The sequence below is a fragment of the Sorex araneus genome, chromosome 1 (assembly GCF_027595985.1).
Source record: "Sorex araneus isolate mSorAra2 chromosome 1, mSorAra2.pri, whole genome shotgun sequence".
Classification (NCBI taxonomy): Eukaryota; Metazoa; Chordata; class Mammalia; order Eulipotyphla; family Soricidae; genus Sorex; species Sorex araneus.
The window spans coordinates 239,965,270-239,984,413 of record NC_073302.1 but is presented as its reverse complement, the minus strand read 5'-3'; the positions used below and the strand labels follow the sequence as shown (position 1 = coordinate 239,984,413).

At 37.6% G+C, this 19,144-nt stretch overlaps 1 protein-coding gene and 1 non-coding gene across 4 annotated transcripts in view; one reads left to right on the top strand and one right to left on the bottom strand.

The window, feature by feature from the left end:
- MTUS2 (microtubule associated scaffold protein 2) overlaps window positions 1-19,144 on the top strand; it is a 645,452-nt gene that overhangs the window by 424,436 nt on the left and 201,872 nt on the right. The gene's annotated exons all lie outside the window — the stretch shown is intronic.
- On the bottom strand, window positions 4,865-4,971 carry LOC129401253 (U6 spliceosomal RNA). Its single transcript, XR_008628185.1, has one exon. It is a non-coding gene; the product is annotated as a U6 spliceosomal RNA (small nuclear RNA).

The following is a 19,144-nucleotide window of genomic DNA, read 5'->3' as shown; positions in this document are numbered from 1 at the left end:
GCATAATGAGATACCATATATTATATTCATTCAGCCAAGCATTAAATTGCTATGGTTTAAGCCTTTCAGGTATAATATAGTCATAGTTTTATTTCGTTTAACTTTTTAGTGAACTTTGTTTTCATTAAATCACTTAATAAGCAACTTGAATCGACTGGAGCGATAGCACAGCAGGTAGGGCATTTGCCTTGCACTCGGCCAACCTGGTTCAATTCCTCTGTCCCTCTCGGACAACCCGGCAAGCTACCAAGAGTATCCAACCCGCATGGCAGAGCCTGGCCAACTACCCATATTCCAAATATGGGTATTTTTATGGTGTATTCCATATGCCAAAAACAGTAACAAGTCTCACAATGGAGATGTTACTGGTGCCCACTCGAGCAAATTGATGAACAACGGGACGGACGACAGTGCTATTATATAATGTAACATGATTGTGTTATGTCTTGTAATGTGTGTGAAAATAGCCACTCATACAAGGACTATCTTTAGTGTTGCTAATATTAGACTTATTAAAAAGAAAAACAACCTAAACTTCCTATTGCCATCTTTTTTTATGGTCACAGTATATCTAACCTTTTTTAAATCACATCAAAATCCTCTTCATACCACATAGTCAGCAGTGCTCTCATCAGCTATAATTGAAAATGTCACAAGTAATTTCTCTTTTTTGTGATCTTGTTTTACACTAATTTTCTCAATGCTTTGAGCAGATTACAATATTTATAAAAAAACATTTTTGCCTGTTCAGGATGTATAGTTACAGATAACATTCATAGTTACAGATAAGATTCAATATTTGTTTGAAAAGCCATACAATGTTCTTGCACCAATCCCTTCACCAGTGTCCACATCCCTCAACCAATGTTCCCAATGTCTCTTAGGCCCATAGCCTGCCTTTATGACAGGCACTTTTTGCTTTTTTGCTCTCTCTCCCTTTTAGGTAATGTGCGTTAGGCACGTTACTGAAAGAAAGTGAAGGAGTTAAAGTGACAATGAAAACATTTTAACTCACTATCCCTAAAATGGTGAGGTCAGATAATTTTTTCACTACATTCATTAGTTCATAGTTGCAGCAACTATTTCAGAATCTCATGTTTTTTTTCTTAAAAAAAAAGCTCTTTTTTATTTTGCTTTCACATTTTTTTATTTATAGTGGTTTATTTCAACAATGACATCTTGTGTTGTATTTTTCAGTATGGATGTGTTAATTTGCCTTTGAATATATTATATGCATAAAAATATAGCTTTATTACATTTTGTAGTGGAGGTTAACTTTTTGATTCTTTCATTTTCCTGCTTTTAATAATGGTCTAAGAAATGCTTTGCTCTCCTTTTATTCAAGTGTAAGAGAAACAGTGGCATTGTTTGATGACTTGTGGTAGCTGATATTTAAGAATTGTGGAGATAGAGAACAGTGAAGAGTATGGTAAACTAAATAGAAGAGATAGACACCCTTGTTAAGAGATAGAAGCCTTTTTCCAACTATATTAGATAGCACTTAGCATTTCTATGTCTTCAAATTTTTGAAAACGTGAAAATATGTCAGAAATTTTAGTTTTTGGTGAAATTTATCAACTTGTAATATTAATCCATGATTTCTGAAAACAGTGTATAGACCAAAAGTTTATTAATTGACTGATTTGATTCGCAGGTGTCATCTTAGAACTTCAGTTTTTCATAAGTATAGGTTTCAAGACTGTTAGAAGTTGGTGGGACCTTAAGGTGTATGCAAAAGAAACATCTTTGGGCAAAGATTTAAGGCCAAAATCCAGCCTCCTGATCCCTATTTCAGAACACTATAGCTTTCTATCATTTTTGGTAGAAAGCATTTTTCCATTTGCACTGTTTGCACTGTAAAAGCCTCCTAAAAGGAGTTTTTCAAAGGATTCAAGGAAGTAGTGTGGGAAGGTTGTAAGTGGACTGTTTTTCCTGAGTTAACTGAGCCATTCCATCCACATTTTGCTCATTTTTGCCTCAATAGATAGTCAGTGGGAGACAATAGGGAGTTAGTGCTGTCTGTATTTCTCTACCCTACCTACGATTTAGAATTTATTGCCTTTGACTTTCTGCTTTCTTTCAAAAAAATAGAAAATTCATCTTTGTGCAACATGGGGCATAAGAATGCCCATATTAAATGTTTGTGTGTATTGCTTATTGCTTATCAGTGTTTTTTGTTTGTTTTGTTTTGTTTTCTAACTGAATTAAAGGGGATTTAACTGGAAATGTTCCTGGAAGTTCTGCGCCTTCATAAGAGACAACCTGAGGGCATTCGGCCTGGTATGAATAAAATTGTCAAGGTGATTCTCACATTGTTTGAGGGCTAAATTATCCTGTGGAGTCTGGACTCAGTCACTCATGGGCCACACTAGGGCTGTGGTTTACATATCAAGGTGTGAAACTGCTTCTGAAATTCAGAGTATTTTTAACTGAAGGTTGTTCAAAAGCATTTAAATTGGAAGAGAAGAAAGATTTCATCAACCAGGTTGAACCTTCCTTTTCGCTCCTTTACATCCAGTTATAAGCCTAGTGTCATTCACTAAGGGCTTGGGGACCACACCCAGCAATACTCAGGGACTGTTCCTGGCTCTGTGTTCAGGACTCAATCCTGCCATTGCTCAGGGGATCATATACAATACTTAGGGTTTGAGCGGGAGTTGGTTGCATGTCAGGGAAAGGCCCTACCCACTCTACTGTGTATCTGGCTCTGTTGTCCACATTTATTTTTCTGAATTTTAGGCTACACTTTATGGTGCCCAGGGCTTACTACTAGCTCTATACTCAGGAATTGCTTTGGTGATACGTGTGTGATCATCTGGGATGCTGAGGATCGAATCCAGGTGGGCTGCTTGTGAGGCAGGCACTCTACCTGCTGTACTATGTCTCCGGCCCTAGGTGTCTACATTTTTGAGTGGTTTTTGGCAGCCAACACCTAGTACACTTGGTAGTGGGTGGCGACTAAGATGTGGGCTACACCTAGGTTTCTGAGAGGTATCCCATCACTACTGGAGCAGTGACATTGAACCTACTGACTTCTGCGCTGATACAGTGAGGGAGCCACTTAAACATCCACCAAGGATTAAAATAAGCAGATTTAGATAGCACAGTGGTTGGGCATTCGTCTTTCACGCAGCCGACCTGAGTTCAATTCCTCCGCCCCTCTCAGAGAGCCTGGCAAGCTACCTCGGCGTATTGGATATGCCAAAAACAGTAACAGTAAGTCTCTCAATGAGAGATGTTACTGGTGCCCGCTTGAACAAATCGATGAGCAATGGGATGACTCACTCACACGTAGAGCCTATGTTGATGCCGCTTCAGATTTCTTTTTACTGAAGCTTGGTCCTCCGTTGCATAGACCTACCCAGTTTTCTTCCCACTAACAGTTAAAAGCCGTTTGCAGAAGATGTGACAGGCAGCCTGAGAGCATGTGGTGGAGAAATGGGACTTTGCCTTTTGACTCACCCACAGACATTTTGTATTTATGGGGATACGATCTCAGCTTATTAATTCTGTCTTTAAAAGTTGCTATTTCCAGGGCAGCCATTCTGCCATCATTTGGAAAGGGAAAAGTGAATCTACCAAAGTGCCCAGAGGTTGACAGGAAAAGAAGGAAAACAACTCCTCTTGTTGCCTTTGGAAGGAAAAAAGAATGAGCCCTTTAAGTCATTCCCATTTCAGAAGGTTATTCTCAGTCAGAAAAGACATTTGAAAGGTGGTGATGGAATATTACCATTGCTGCATCTCACCGGGCGAAGGGGACTAATAGGCAATTATTTTTGTAGGTGCTGCTCCAAAGAATAGCTATTTAGGACTGGGGATAAAATAGGGAGTTGAGCAGTTATTCAATGAATTTCAAACAGTGACAAGAGTCAGTCGTGATTTTTGTCATGAAGTATGTAGATTGACTTTTCTGGAATGAAAATAGCTTCCAGTCCCTGTTTCATTATGATGGTAATAGGATTCTGTGGCTTGAAAAAATATCCAAAATAGATATAGAAAACCACACAAAGGATAAATTTCAGTTTTCACATAAGAAGTATCTTGGATACCTACTATGTGCAGGTTGGGGGCTAGGGATTCGGCCTTGCCAAGAATAGCATGTTCTTGCCCTCTCTCACCCCATCTTTGTTCCTTTGCTTTTCTTCTAGGAGTTAGCTACTCTACATGAATGCACAAAAGTGGCCAAATGATTTCATGAGCTGAGCTATGATCTTATAAGCAATTCTGCCCTATAATTCTATTTCTATAATATTTCAACATAATATTTAAAATGTTCAATTATATTCATAATAGAATAATTCATTCACCTAGTAATATGTTTTAGAATTTCCTTCATGTCTTTCTGTAGTTTGATATCTTATTTCTTCTTGCTTGATGATATCTCATCGTTCATATGTAAGAGTTTATTAATCCCATTGTCATACATCTTGGTTGTTCTACATTGAGGCGATTTTGAATAAAGCTGCTGTAAATATTTTTGTGTAGGTATTGTGTAGATAGATATTTTCAACTCGTCTGGACATATGCCTGGAGATGTAATTAGAAAATCATATAGTAATAGTATATTTCATTTTGTAAGCTTGTCGAATTATTTTTCAAAGCTTATCATTTTTCTTTTTTAAAAAAATTTGTTTCTTTTGTGTATGTGTTTGTCACACCCAGCGATAATTCAGGAATTACTTCTGGCTCTGTACTCAGGAATTATGCTGGCATTGCTCGGGGAGCCATATGGGATGCCTGGCATCAAACCAGGTCAGCCACATGCAAGGCAAACATCCTACCTGCTGTACTATAGCTTCAGCCTTATCAAAGCTTAAGAGTTTTCTTTCCAGCTAACATATACTAGAGTTTCTTTTTTTTTTTTTTAAATATGGAGCGCTTCACGAATTTGCGTGTCATCCTTGCGCAGGGGCCATGCTAATCTTCTCTGTATCGTTCCAATTTTAGTATATGTGCTGCCGAAGCGAGCACACTAGAGTTTCTATTGCTAGACATCCTCACCAGCAGTGAGTGTTCTGAGTATTTTAAACATTTGCAGTACTCTGCGCCTGGGTTCTGTGCTCAGAGATCACTCTTGGTGAACTTGTGGGACTGTATTGTGTGCCAGGGATCGATCATTGGTTGACTGTGTACAAAGCAAGAGCAATACCTGCTGTACTATCACCAATACACTCACTTGCGTTTTAATTTGCATCTCCCTATTGACACCATGATGTTAAGTATCTCTTTATGTGCTTATTTGCCATCTGTGTATCTTCTTTGTTCAGATATTTTCCCATTTTTAAACTGATTAGTTTGTTTTCTTACTGAGTGATAGCATAGCAGGTAGTGTTTGCCTTGCACTCGGCCAACCCGGGTTTGATTCATCCATCCCTCTCGGCAGAGCCTGGTAATCTACCTGTGGTGTATTCGATATGCCCAAAACAGTAACAAGTCTCAGTGGAGACGTTACTGGTGCCCACTCGAGCAAATTGATGAACAACGGGACAACAGTGCTACAGTGCTACTGTTAGATTTTAAGAGGTAGTTATATATTCTGGGCACCAGTATTTCATTAAATAGGAGTTTTAAAACATTTTCATCCCTATTTTATTCACCGTATCACACTGTTACTGTCATCACTGTCATCCCATTGTTCATCAATTTACTCAAGCGGGTGCCAGTAATTGTCTCTATTCCTCCCAGCCCTGAGATTTTAGCAGCCTCTTCTTACTCGTCTTTCCCAACGATTGAAATCTTTTTCAAGGTCAGGGGAATGAGAGCTATCATTACTGTTTTTGGCATATTGAATACACTGCAGGTAGCTTGCCAGGCTCTGCCCATGCAGGCAGGCTACTCTTGGTAGCTTGTCAGGCTTTCTGAGAGTTATGTATAAACTGTCATCCAGTTGATCAACAATTTGCTTGAGCGGGCCCGGTAACATTTCCATTCATCCTAGCCCTGAGATTTTAGCAGCCTCTCTTTACTCGTCCTTTTCAACAGTGCCACATTAGAGGCTCTTCAGGGTCAGGGGAACGAGACCCATCGTTGTTACTGTATCTGGCATATGAATACGCCACAGGGAGCTTGCCAGGCTCTCCTGTGTGGGCAGTAAGCTCTCGGTAGCTTGCCATGCTCTCCAAGAGGAAGAACTAGGCTATCAGATGTCCTGCAGCTGCAATGCAGCCACGCACTTCTGGGAGCTTGGTTTTATAGTCTTGATAAAAAATCAAAATGAAATGCCACCTCATCTGCATACACTTCACAAGAGCAGAAGTCTTCCAAACAGAAAAGCCTATTCCAAAGAAATATTCAACAATAATAATAAGTGATAACCAGTTAATAGCTTGTGAATAATCACAGCTATGTATGAAGACCTGGTTGGAGTTTTGTTAATCCCAGAGACAATATTAAAGCAACAAACATGTGATTTTGTGTTCCTGACTATAGTAAGTATTCAATTAAAATGAGTGGAAGCATAAAACCAACTTCTCTAAGAAAGAGAATTAATAAAATGAAAGTAGGATATGTACACAGAATATTTGAAAAAGTTACAATTACTTTATGAATTATATCACGTCTACATGGCCTTTGGGATTATGTGCTGTTTATATAAGACCAATATCACTCTATCAGAAAAAAGACAATCACATTGTCTTTAAAAGACCAAAACTTGTAAATTTTGATCACCCCACATATCAATTTTTTCTTTCATTTATTTTGATTTTGGTGTTGTCTCTAAAACATCATTGCCACATCAAAGGCATTCTAATTATTGCAGTTATTCTGTTAGTTATTTTAGTTATTCTCGAAGTTTCATAGTTCTCTACTTCAAACTTAGAATTATGATCCATTTTGAGGTTTTTGTTAAATGTAAACTAAACTATACCAGAATAAAATTTCCTTCCCAGATGTATGTTATTTTTTAAATTTTATTTACAATAATATTTTTATTGTAAAATTTAACTTTCATAGGTGAACTTTTACTGTTAGTTCTGTTTTTTTAAAACATGATCAAGATATTTTCCATTCCTTACACATTTAGTCGCTTATTTTGACTTTAGCTTTAATTTTTGCTCAGACCTCTTTTCCTCTGGTTTGTCTAGAATTAATTTTGGTGAAATGCCTGAGAATGGGGTCAGACTTGATTTGTAGCCAAATAACTAGTCACTTGTAAAAGCACTTAGGGCTTAACTTCTTTTTTTTGCCAATTTGTGGTGCTGCCTTTATCATGTACTTAGATATCCTTGTGGACTCCCCATTTTTTATTTTTATTACTGTGCTGTATAATAATATAACATTTCCACTGGTATATTTATGGCACTAATCTCTAATGGTACCACCTCTTGTCCCCTTCTATTCCTTATACCCCTGGCTATTCTTAAAAGTTCATTCTTCGAGATGGCCTTTAGAAATTATTTCCAAGGTCATCTCTCCACAAAATAGAAGTTAGCACTTCTTTTTATTAGTCTCACACATTTTCAGTTAAATTTATATTAAAAATTTATATTCATTTATAATTTGAATGGGATCTTTTATGTTCTTTTTAAACTAATAAAGTTGGTATTTATGTTTTAACTGGTTGCTTAATTGGATGTTTGCTAATTATAATATTTTCACTTGGTTATTTTTGGGCTGACTGAGTATATTAGTATATATCCTACAAGTAAAATTATTTTCTATTTTTAATATTTAAAACTGCTTTAGTTTCTTATTTTAGCTGCACCTTCTAAAAATGTTGAATAAGAATGATGTTATGGATATTTTTATTTCATTTGGAGCTTCAGTGGGAATTCTAATCTTAATGATTCAATAGATGATACAAAATAGATATTTTTATCAATTTAAGCAATTATCCCTATCCTGACTTTTTACAGCCTTTTCAAAATAAAACAGATGTTGTGTCTAACTAACCTTTGTTTATACCAATAATCAACAAGACTGATTTTTCCCATGACTTTATTGATATAATCAATTATATTAATAGATTTTATAATATTTATTTATATTTTTCTGTATTTTGAAATTAATTGCATGCTGATTTTTTCTAATTCATTCATTAAATCATCTTGACCTAGAGATTTTTATAAATTAGCAATTAGCAATGTTCTCAATGATTCTTTGCTATTTTGATCTACTTAAGTGAATCATTAATTTCTAAAACTTACTTTCCTACAAAATAATACACTTCACCCAATTTTTCTAATTTACTACCATGCAGTTCCTGAGGTTTTAGCTCTGTCTTTCCATCCTGTGTCTAACATTGCATATTTGCATTTTTTATTAGTTAAAAGTTTGGTATGTTGCAGTTGTTTCCTCAGAAGCTTCTCTAATTTATTAGTCTACCTCTCTTCCTAATTTATCATATTTTAAATCTTCAAATTAGTCTTGAGTTTTTGAGTTCTGGAATTTTTAATTTTTATTATTTTAATAAAATAATCTCTTTTATTGATTCTTTTTTCTTTTTTGTCCCCAGTTTCCCTCCAGATTCCCATAGCAGATGCAGACCCCCCTTCTCTCTCTCTCTCTCTCTCTCTCTCTCTCTCTCTCTCTCTCTCTCTCTTTCTCTTTCTCTCTCTCCTTTTGGGCATTATGGTTTGAAATACAGACACTAAAAAGTTATCATGTATATCCCTTTCCTACTTTCAACACTCAGTTCTTGTCCAGAGTAATAATTTCCAACTATTATTATCATACTGTTCCCTTTTTTATTTTCTATCCTAATTTCCCTTTGCCCTACATACACCTGTAGCAAGCTTCTAAACATTGACCAGTCCTCCTGAGCCCTGTTTTCCCTTATTTTCGATATTAGTCTCATACTATTGGTTTTATCCTACAAACAAATGCAGTCATTCTATACATGTCCCTCTCCTAACTCACTTTACTCAGCATGATTTTATTTATTATTATTGTTTATTATTTGTTATTTATATTTTAATATATCTCTGTATTCTGTGGGTTTTATTAGGCCATTAAGGTGAGATTGGTGCTACTGGATTATATTATTTTCTGGGACTACACGAATAGTATGTTGGCCTCAGTCAATCACTTTTTCTTTGGAGAGTCTTGAGGACTCAGTCTCCAGAATAAATAACCTAGACATCTGGGGTGGATAGTTTAGAACACTACTTTTTACTAGTAGGAATAGATGTAAGTCACTTGTGATAAAATGCACCAGTGAGCCTGTTATTATTTATTTGCTTTCAAAATTTAAACTCAAGCTAACTATTCTAAATAACATTTAGTAATATATAATATTTAGTAACAATTAAATACAATTAAATGAACCTAATATTGTAATGTATTAATATAATATGGGAAGATACTATTGAGCAAGAGAAAATTCATGAGCTATGATGTGCAGTGTTGGATTCATCTGGGCCAAACAGCATTTTCAGTGGAGAAAGAGAAGAGAGCAAACAAAATGGAAGACCCCTGTCTTCTCTTATGTAAAAATAGGTGCTGTTATTATCACCCCAATTCTCTGATAGGAGAGCCCATAAGAGTCAGACCTATAATTCTATTTTTAACATTTACCATTGCAGGTGTATTGCAGAGTACTTAACTATGATTACTTGCCAGTTCTCATTATCTGGGGGGAAGAGCAAAAGAAAGACGTATGAAGATGAACACACCTACAAGTAAAATTACGTCTGGAGGACAAATATTTCATCTTTATTCTTAATGTTTTGTTATTTTCTAGCAGGTGTGATTTTACTACCTTCCTTGTCTGGTCCTGGAATTATTTAGAAAACCATTAAACATTTTCCATTACCCCTAGTTTAGGAGTAATGTTGACTAATGGACAACCATTGGTACTTGAGCTATTGTCACCGTAAGCATATTTGGAAGTTCATCGACTATAAACTCAAGTTTTATACAGCAACTTTCAGTCACTGAGTGCTTGTCCTGAGTGCAGTCCTAAGTGCTTGTCTAGGTGGTTAACATATCCCTACGGATGATTTTAACAGGGCCTCAGGGTCCTTTACTAATTTAAGATCCATTTTATGGTCATTTATCCATAAAGCTTCCTGAATTCAGGCCACCTTATCTCAGGTCAAGGGAGGTCCAGGTAATTATCACCCAGTCCCTAGGCATATGGCAGGTTCATGTTACTTCCCCAAACCAAGGGCAAAGCTTGCTGGATCCTGCATGTTCCAACTCCAGTGTAGTAACTGCAACCCCCTTTAGTCTGTGACTGGACCAATCCCCACAGTCGGTCATGAGCATAGGTATTCAGGCGGTATCTGATGAGCCATTTGTCCTCATCTATTTAACATTGATTCCTTCTTCACTCTGTAACTGAAGATTTTCCTTTTGTGGTGTCATCTGACCCATGTAATTACACCTTTTTTTATATTTTGCCAAAAATCTTCATAGGTGAACAACAAAGCCGATAGAAGATTTCTTCATGCCAGTGCTGTTACACACATGGCCCCAGAACCTGGGCCACTGATCCTTCTCATGCTGCAGTGAAAGGCTCAATGTGCTAATAGTCCTGTATCCTGTGTATACACTGTCTTCGTCTCTCACGCATGTCAACTGAATTCAGCCACAACTCACTGATAACCTCTCCTAGGCACTGACTGTGTTAGGAGCTGTGTAAGGAATGGTCTTGATCATCAGTCGTCAACAGACTAGAGGGCAGGTGGTGTATAGAGTGGATGGGCTTTGACTTCTTTGTGGTTCTTTGGGTAGCTGTGAAGTCAGGCTGCTTGTCAGATTCTGGGAGACAGAACTCACTAGAATTAGGAGATGTGAACACAGGTCAAAAGTTAATTCGATGTGAGTGGAGATCCCACATGGGAAAGGAGATGCGTGCTGAAAGTAGACTAGAGACTGAACACGATGGCCACTCTATACCCCTATAGCAAACCACAACACCTAAAAGGAGAGAGAGAACAAAATGAAATGCCCTACCACAGAGGCGGGGTGGGAAGTGGTGGTGGTGGGGTGGATAGGATTGGAGGGTGGGAGGGATACTGGGTTCATTGGTGGTGGAGAATGGACACTGGTGGATAATGGGTTCTCGAACATTGTATGAGGGAAACACAAGCATGAAAATGTGTAAATCTGTAACTGTACCCTCACAGTGACTCACTAATTTAAAAAATAAATAAATTTTTTTAAAAGTTAATTTGAGGTGGGGGCTTCCATATATTTTAGAAAATCTAAGAAAAATACCTCTGTATTTTGTTTTTTTTAAAAAAAGCTCCCACTTTTTACCACTTTGCACGTGGTTTCTGGATTGCTATGGCCCCCTATAGACCTCCCAAAGTAAACAACTGCTGAATTCAGTGTAAGATAAACCTATTTAGGTTTTAGTTTCAAGCCCTGGAAAGTAAAGCCATTCTTTTTCAATAATGCAGCCACTTGACATATACCACAAATGTCATAAAAATTAAAATTTAAGGTTAAAGAGATAGTACAGGAGGTAAGATGCTTGCTTAGCATGGGGCTGACCCTGGTTCCATGCCCGGCACTGCATATGGTTTCCCAAGCACCAACACCCAAGTGATTCCTGAGCCAGGAGTAAGCTCTGAGCATCACCAAGTGTGAGCTCTGCCCCACCCCAGAAAAAAGAAAAAAAGAAAAAGAAATGAAAAATGACATTAAGAAGACCTGACTCCAATTCCAATACAGGTTGCAGGAGCAACCCCATTGAGTAAGTATAATTCCTGAGCACTGCCAAGTGTAGCCGCAAACAAAAGACAAACAGACTTAGGTTATGGCTGGAAAAATAGTTAAACAGCCTCACTCATGCTCAGCTGTAGGAGGCCCAGATTCAATCCTTGAATACTGCAAACAGCGGCCTGGGAGCACAGAGCTGAGAGCAGCCTCCAAGTACTCAGTGTGCCCCACTTGTAGTTTCCATGATAATGTTTCTTCAGGATATGTTTCATTGTAATTGCACTGCCTAAATACAATCACTAGATTCATTACAAAGACGCTAGAGAGGTGTTTATAAACCCAGTCCCCTATGCGTAGAATATGCTGTCAGCTTTGGTTTAATTAGCAGTATTTCTCAACTAAAAATTTTAGCATCTCATATTTCTACTACTTGATGTGACTCTGTAGAAGCCATCTGCAGATTTAATGCCATTATAATGATGAGGCGAGACTCTTAGCAGAGATAGAAGATATCATATTTGTTTCCAAAGTTGCATACCCCACTTTTTACCACTTTTCAATTGCCTTGGCTCTGCAAGAATCACAGTTGTGGTGCTAAAACTTGAGGCTTTTTCAGCGTTTAAGGGGAAAATATGCAAAATATTCATTTTTCTTTAATTGTGCTCTTAACACACTATAAAACTTTTTGTGCATCTTTATCAGTAGGTGATTTGATAGTAAAAGCTCTTATGTGATTCAAGTTCCCAAGTGGTAATATCTTATTGTGGAATGAATGTTCTCAGTAAATACAATTTTTACCTTTCTTTGAATTTTATTATAGAAAGAGTATTTTCCACAAATTATTTTTGTTTTTTATCTAAAATTTATCATTTTACCTTTGATTTTTCCTTTGCTTAGTCAAGTCTGGGGTATGAATGACAGTTTTATGGAAACTTTGTAAGTAAAATCCAAATTCTTTTAAATGACAAAAGATGCCTCCTTCCTCTCCCTCCTTCCCTCCCACCTTCTCTCTCTCTCTCTCTCTCTCTCTCTCAGTCTCTTTCTCTCAGTCTCTTTGTCTGTTTCTTTGTCCACTTTAAGTGGTTATCTTTATTTTTATATAATTATTGACAAAGGAGCACTGTAGCACTGTCGTCCCGTTGTTCAGCAATTTGCTCCAGTGGGCACCAGTAACACCTTCATTATGAGACTTGGTCTTTGTGTTTCTCCTCAAATGTTGCATCCCATTTTTCACGTCACTGCCTTTATAGGGGGCTGGAGCAATAGCACAGCAGGTAGGGTGTTTTCCTTGCACGTGGCTGACCCAGGTTCGATTCCTCCATCCCTCTCGGAGAGCCTAGCAAGCTACCAAGAGTATCCCGCCCACATGGCAGAGCCTGGCAAGCTACCCGTGTCGTATTTGACATGCCAAAAACAGTAACAAGACAAAGAAGACAAAGGAGACAAAGGAGAGAAGTTGAAATTTGTTGTTAAGGGTTAGAGCAATAGCACAGTGGGGTAAGTTGTTTGCCTTGCTTGTGGCTGACTTGGGTTTGATCCCCAGTATCCCATATGGTCCCTTGAGCCCACCAGGAGTAGTCCCTGAGTACAGAGTCAGGAGTAAGCCCTGAGCATTGCCAGGTGTTGCTCCAAAACAAAACAAAACAAATTTTAATTTAGTGTCAGTGAAATACAGGTTGCTCCAAACAGAAACTATGGGGAAAAATAGATAAGAAAGCATAGTTGAAAGACCTGTAGTCCTGGGTCAGAATATAGATGTTTTTTCTCACTCAGAACCTTACCACTTTGAATATGACTTTAAGCAAACTACGTACTATATCAGCTTCTTGTTTCTTGTCTATAAAATTAACATTCTTCGCTGGTGATTTTAAATGAAAATCAAGTTCCTTACCCAGTAATGCACCCCTAATGCTTTAATCTTTTTCTTGGTTGGCAGTTATCTACTACATGAAGATGATTGATCTGTTGTTATTTGTGTAACTCATTGGGATGGGCATTTGCCTGCTGGGTGTCAGACATATGCTTGGCCACCTATGCAGTTCAAAGTTCTTGAAAATCATGTTATACTTGATTGTATTTGTTTATTGTCTCTTTCTTCCTACAAGTCTTTAAACCTCTCTGAGGCAGGCACTTCCTTATTCATCCTCACAGCTTGTGGCATCTCTATGCCAGAATATAATAGATTCATTATTTAAACAAGTGAGAAACATGAAGAAGTGTGGGTGTGGCCTAGCATCACTGGTGAATTGACTTATTCTCCATCACTCTTTCAGTTTCAACTCCATCTAGCCTCATTTCTGATGGTGGGAGTGAGGATTGCCTGTGAAGGGGAACCGCGTTTGCTGCCTGGCCTGGAAGAAACATTTCATGCCTGCTCACACCCAGATCATCTTCAGTTTAGTTGTCATCAGCTATCTGCTATTTATTTCTGTATTTGAGAAATCATTTTAGTTTTCAAAGTAATTTTAAATAAAAGCTGAATTTGTTTTCTAAGATGCTTTTTTTTTGAGGGGTTGCAGGGATAGTGCAGACCTGGCAGTGCTCAGGGGTTACTGTGGCTCTGCACTTACGAATCACTCCTGGCAGAGTTCAGAGGACCATATGGGATGTCAGGGATTGAACCCAGGGTGGCAGTATGCAAGTAAGTGCCCTACTTGCTATACTAGAATGATTAAATATGCGTTTTATAGATGTACAGTTTGTAACATTTTTTTAGAGTATATTTAATAGATCAGAAAATTCAGCCATTTGAAGTATATGGTTCTGTGACTTTCTGTGAGTTAATTGCATAGTTTTACCACACTGTGTCCTATTTCAGGATGTTTTTACCCTGATCAGATCTGTCATGCCTTTTATAAGTTTTTTTAGGAAGCTACTTTCCATCTCTGTAAATATGCCCTTTCTGGAACTTTATCATTTAAATGTGGTCTCTTGTGTTTGACTTCTTTCACAAAAGTGATTGTTTCTGAGCTTTCTCTGTCATAGCATATTTTAGTAGTTTATGTCTATTTTCACTGAATGGTATTCAAATTTACAGCTATACCACCTTTACCTAATGAGTTACTAGGACTCTGCTATCACTTGAAATTTGGTAATAAATATTTATTTTTAATGAATGCATAATTTTTAAATTTTACTTACTGTGACTTACAAATTTACAGTCTGTCAATGATAGCATTTAATAAATACAACATTCCAACCCTAGATCTCAGTCTAGATAGTCTCTATCTCTCCACCATTGTTTCAGGATCCCCCTTCAACATCCCTCACCCTCCTTTACATATTACTATCATGCTAGTAAGATCAGTTCTGCAGAATTTAATATTTCTTAGGCTCTATTGCTGTGGGCCTTTTGTTGTCTCCTACCATGTTTTTTTATATCCCACACTTGGGAGAGATCATTCTGGATTTGTCCCTTTCCTTTTGGAAGACTTCATTATGCATCATAACCTCCAATTTAATCCATTGTAGCAGAAAATCACATGATTTTATCTTCTTTTACAGCCAAGTAGTATTCCATTGTATATATACACACCACAGATTCTTTATTCTGTCATCTGTTTGGGGACATTTGTGTTGTTTCCAGGCTCTGGTTACCGCGAATAGTGCTGAAATGAGCATAGGAGCACAAATGCCTTTTCCAAATAAATTTTTATATCCTAAGGATAGGTGGCCAGAAGTAGAATTGTGAAGTTCAACTGGAAGCTCCGTATGTAAGCTCAATTCTTAGTTATTTGGGGGAGTGTATTTATTATTTTTCCGAAAATGTTAAGCCAGTCAACAATCCTACCAGCAGTGGATGTGGATCCTTTTTCCCCCATACTCACATCCAACACTGTTTTTTTTTCCTGTGATGTGTAGCAGTCTCAGTGGTGTGAGGTGATACCTCATTGTTTTGATGCATGTCCCTGATGATATGTGATGCAGAATACTATTTTTCATATACCTTTTGGCTATCTGTATGTCTTGGAGGACATTTTTATTCATCTCTTTCCTCCATTTTTTGATGAGGTCATTTGATTTTTTTTTCTTATTAGGTTCTATCAGTGTTTGCATTTCTTAGATATCAGTCCTTTGTCAGAAGAGCGGACAAATATTTTCTCCCAGTTTGTGATGTGTCTTTTTTTAATTCTAGTCATCATTTCTTTTCTGGTGAAGAATCTTCTTAATTCAATTAAGCCCTATTTGTTTATCTTTGCTTCTGTTTGCTTGGCTAGTGGCATTAAATCATTGAAAATGCCTCTAGATTCATTGTCATGAAGAGTAATAAATACTTTTAAACACTGCATAATTTCATGAGTTTAGTGTCTCCTTTCTCTGAACTACCAATTCCTAGCTATGATATACCCTGGCCACAAATGGTTTCCACTATGAAGAGAATAAACTATAATACTCAATGCTGTAGACTCTGAAGGTAAAAAAAAAAGTGAATGAGGTATCATTCAACCTTTGAAGAAATTACAGTGAAATAAAACCATCTCCCAGGCATGGTTTGAAGGACATTGCATGTATTGCCTCATCATTAAGTTGCTAAGGGGTTCAAAAGAGTGTCCAGGACCAAAGACAGTGGCACAGATTCTCCAGCCCAGACCACACCCTCCCAACAGACACAGGAACCAGGCAGCTGGTGGTTCTCTGGGATGCTTTCCTGGGCTGGCTGCAGAGCAGAGAGTGAGAGCCCAGTGGTATCCCAGTGATGGATCTTACTGAAAACAGAGAGAGCACCATAGACATCAGCAAACCCACCCACGAAGCCCCTTTCTGGGATCACTTCTCTCTCAATACACTTTACAAACATATTTCCTGAGTGAACATAGCTGATGTGCTCTCTAGGTTTTTAAGAACTAAAAAAATGTCATTTCATGGAGGTTTTATAGATAATAGATAGTGGGAGTTGGGCATTTCAAATAGTGAAAAAGGAAGAGGGAAATGTTTAGGTTGAAATGTTTGGATCAGGTTTTGGTGACATTGACTATGATAAGTTCTCAAATCAAAGAACCTTTCATTCTATCAGTCGAATCTCAAAGGATTTGGTTGTATGATTTTGAATAGGAAAATTAATGAGCTTCAGTATCATCAGACTTTTGCAGTGGCCTCAGAATAGTGATATTGATTTCATCCATTCAGGATCAATAAGCTTCTAATTTACTTGAAAAATGAGTTACCCCATTCTCTAATCCATCTTTTTTGTAAGGTGGGTGGTCTCGGTCTCCTACAGTGTTCAGCGGGACCGAGGACCTCTCCTGCTGTCATTTGGCCCACTGGCTGGAGGTTCAATGCTGGAACAAGGGGCCTCCAGCCCTATACCCAGAGGTGCTTGGGGAGGGCACGTGGTGCTGGGAATCAAACTCAGGGCTTTGTACCCCTGGCCCCCGAGCAATGTCCCTGACCCTTGTCCATCTGTCTTTGGAGATAAATAATTTAATCACTTCATCTCTTTTGCATGGCCTAAAGTTCCATTCCAGATGCACTTTCCAGTGAAACACAGGACACGGGCAGAGAATGAAGGCGCTAGAGTCACAGTAATGTGAAGTCTCTTTCCTTTCTGCTCCTGTGTTTCACACAAAAGAGTGTTTTTTTGGTTTTGCACTTCCTGAAAGCTTATGTGTTCTTGGTTTAAAAGAATGTTGACCAGACTTGTCATGAGTTGTCTCTTCCTTGGGCCACTTGATAAATTTAATAAAGTAGTAAAACCTCTTAGTTAAGTGGCAAGAATCTTTCATTGTTTGGGTCATGGTAATTGCAAGAGCGGCCTGTGGGAAAAAATCATTTTCAGTTTCCTTCAGAGGTCAGATTTCCCACAGATGTGTGTCAGTTGTGCTGGACAGCACTGTCCAGCTTGTAACAGAGCAGCAACTCTGGTGCTATTGTGATACAGGGTGTTTACACCCCACAGACACCAACCTTTTCAGGAACAAGTCCAAGATCAGGAAAAGAAGAAAGCCTCTAGATGTTGATTTATAATTGAAGTTTGTCAGGCTACCATGGGAATTGTAGAGGGAATACAAGTTCTCAACCAAGTTAACATAAACATTATTTCACATACAGTTAAGACTTGAGAGGCAGGAGCAATAGTGCAGTGGGTAGCAGTCCACCCAGATTTAATCCTGGGCACTGCATGTGGTTCCCTAAGCCTGCCAGGAGTGATCCCTGAGCACAGAGCCAAGAGGAAACCCTGAGAACTGCCAGATGTGGCCCCAAAAGTAAAATAACAAGATTTTTTTTATTAGTTTATTTTTAATTAGCGAGTCATCGTGAAGGTACAGTTAAAATAACAAGATTTAAGCTCTATACTTTCTCAGAAAAGATTGCCTACTGTGGACTTACTTAGCTTCTGGTTTATCATCAGTGAAATTGTAATAATAATCATAGTGTCTGTAATATGGGTGTTATAAGATTTTATTTGTTAACTTGTTTGTGGTGATACATAACACAAAACTTGCCATCATTAAGTGACAGTTCAGTAGCACAAAGTACATTCACTTTGTTATAAAATCATCCCACCATCCCTGTTCAAATGTTTTCATCTTTCCATACTAAAATTTTTATCTACTCAATAATGGTCTACCTTTCTCTGCTTCTGCAGTTCTTTTTAGCAAACAAGGCTTCTATTTTCTATGTCTAAGAATTCGAAAACTGTAGGTATCACAAATAAGTAGAATCATTCAGTATTTTCTCTTTTGTATCTGGATTTATTTCAATTACTTTTTTTCCCCAGTAATCTCGAAGGATTGGTTTAGTTGTTGCAAATGCTCCCAGCTCTTGTTTGTCTGAAAAAGTTCTTATCCATCCTCCAAGTCTAAACCATAACTTTGCAGGGTAGTGGATTCTAGGCTGGCTAGAAGTTTTTTTCAGTCAATACTTTGAACATGTCATTCATTCTTTCCTGGTTTGTAAGATGTCACCTGGAAGGTAGATTGCAGTTCTTATGTTGTTTCCCTTATATCTGAGGTATTTTTTTCTCTCTTGCTGTTTTAAGTAATGTGTCTTTGTCTTTGATTTTACCATTTTGATTACTATGGGTCTTGACATTCTTTTGTTTGGAACACTTTAGACCTCTTGAATCTACACAGGAGCCTCTCTCAAGATATCAGGAAAAATCTCAATTATTATTTCTTTGACCAGCTGTTTACCCTTTACCTTTTTCCTCTCCTGGTATTCCTATGATTTGAAGATTATTTCTCTTGCTATTATCTTTCAAGAATCTTATATTCCCTTCCATTTACTTAATTTTCTCTTTTCACTTTGTTATTGGTGATGGCTAGCATTTTGTCTTCAATATCAATGATACGGTCCTTTGCATGTTAAATTTTGTTGCTCTGACTTGCTATTGTATTTTTCAACTCCTTCAATTCCATTTGTATGAATTCTTTGATACCCTGGATCAGGTTGGTCAACTTTAATTTTGTTGAATTTTTCTTCCAGTGATTGCTTTAGTTCCATGGCCATTATATGGAGCATTGATTTGAGTTCCTCATTGATGAGGCTTGAGGGTTTATTTGAGCTCCATGATATACCAGGTTTTCTGTCCCTG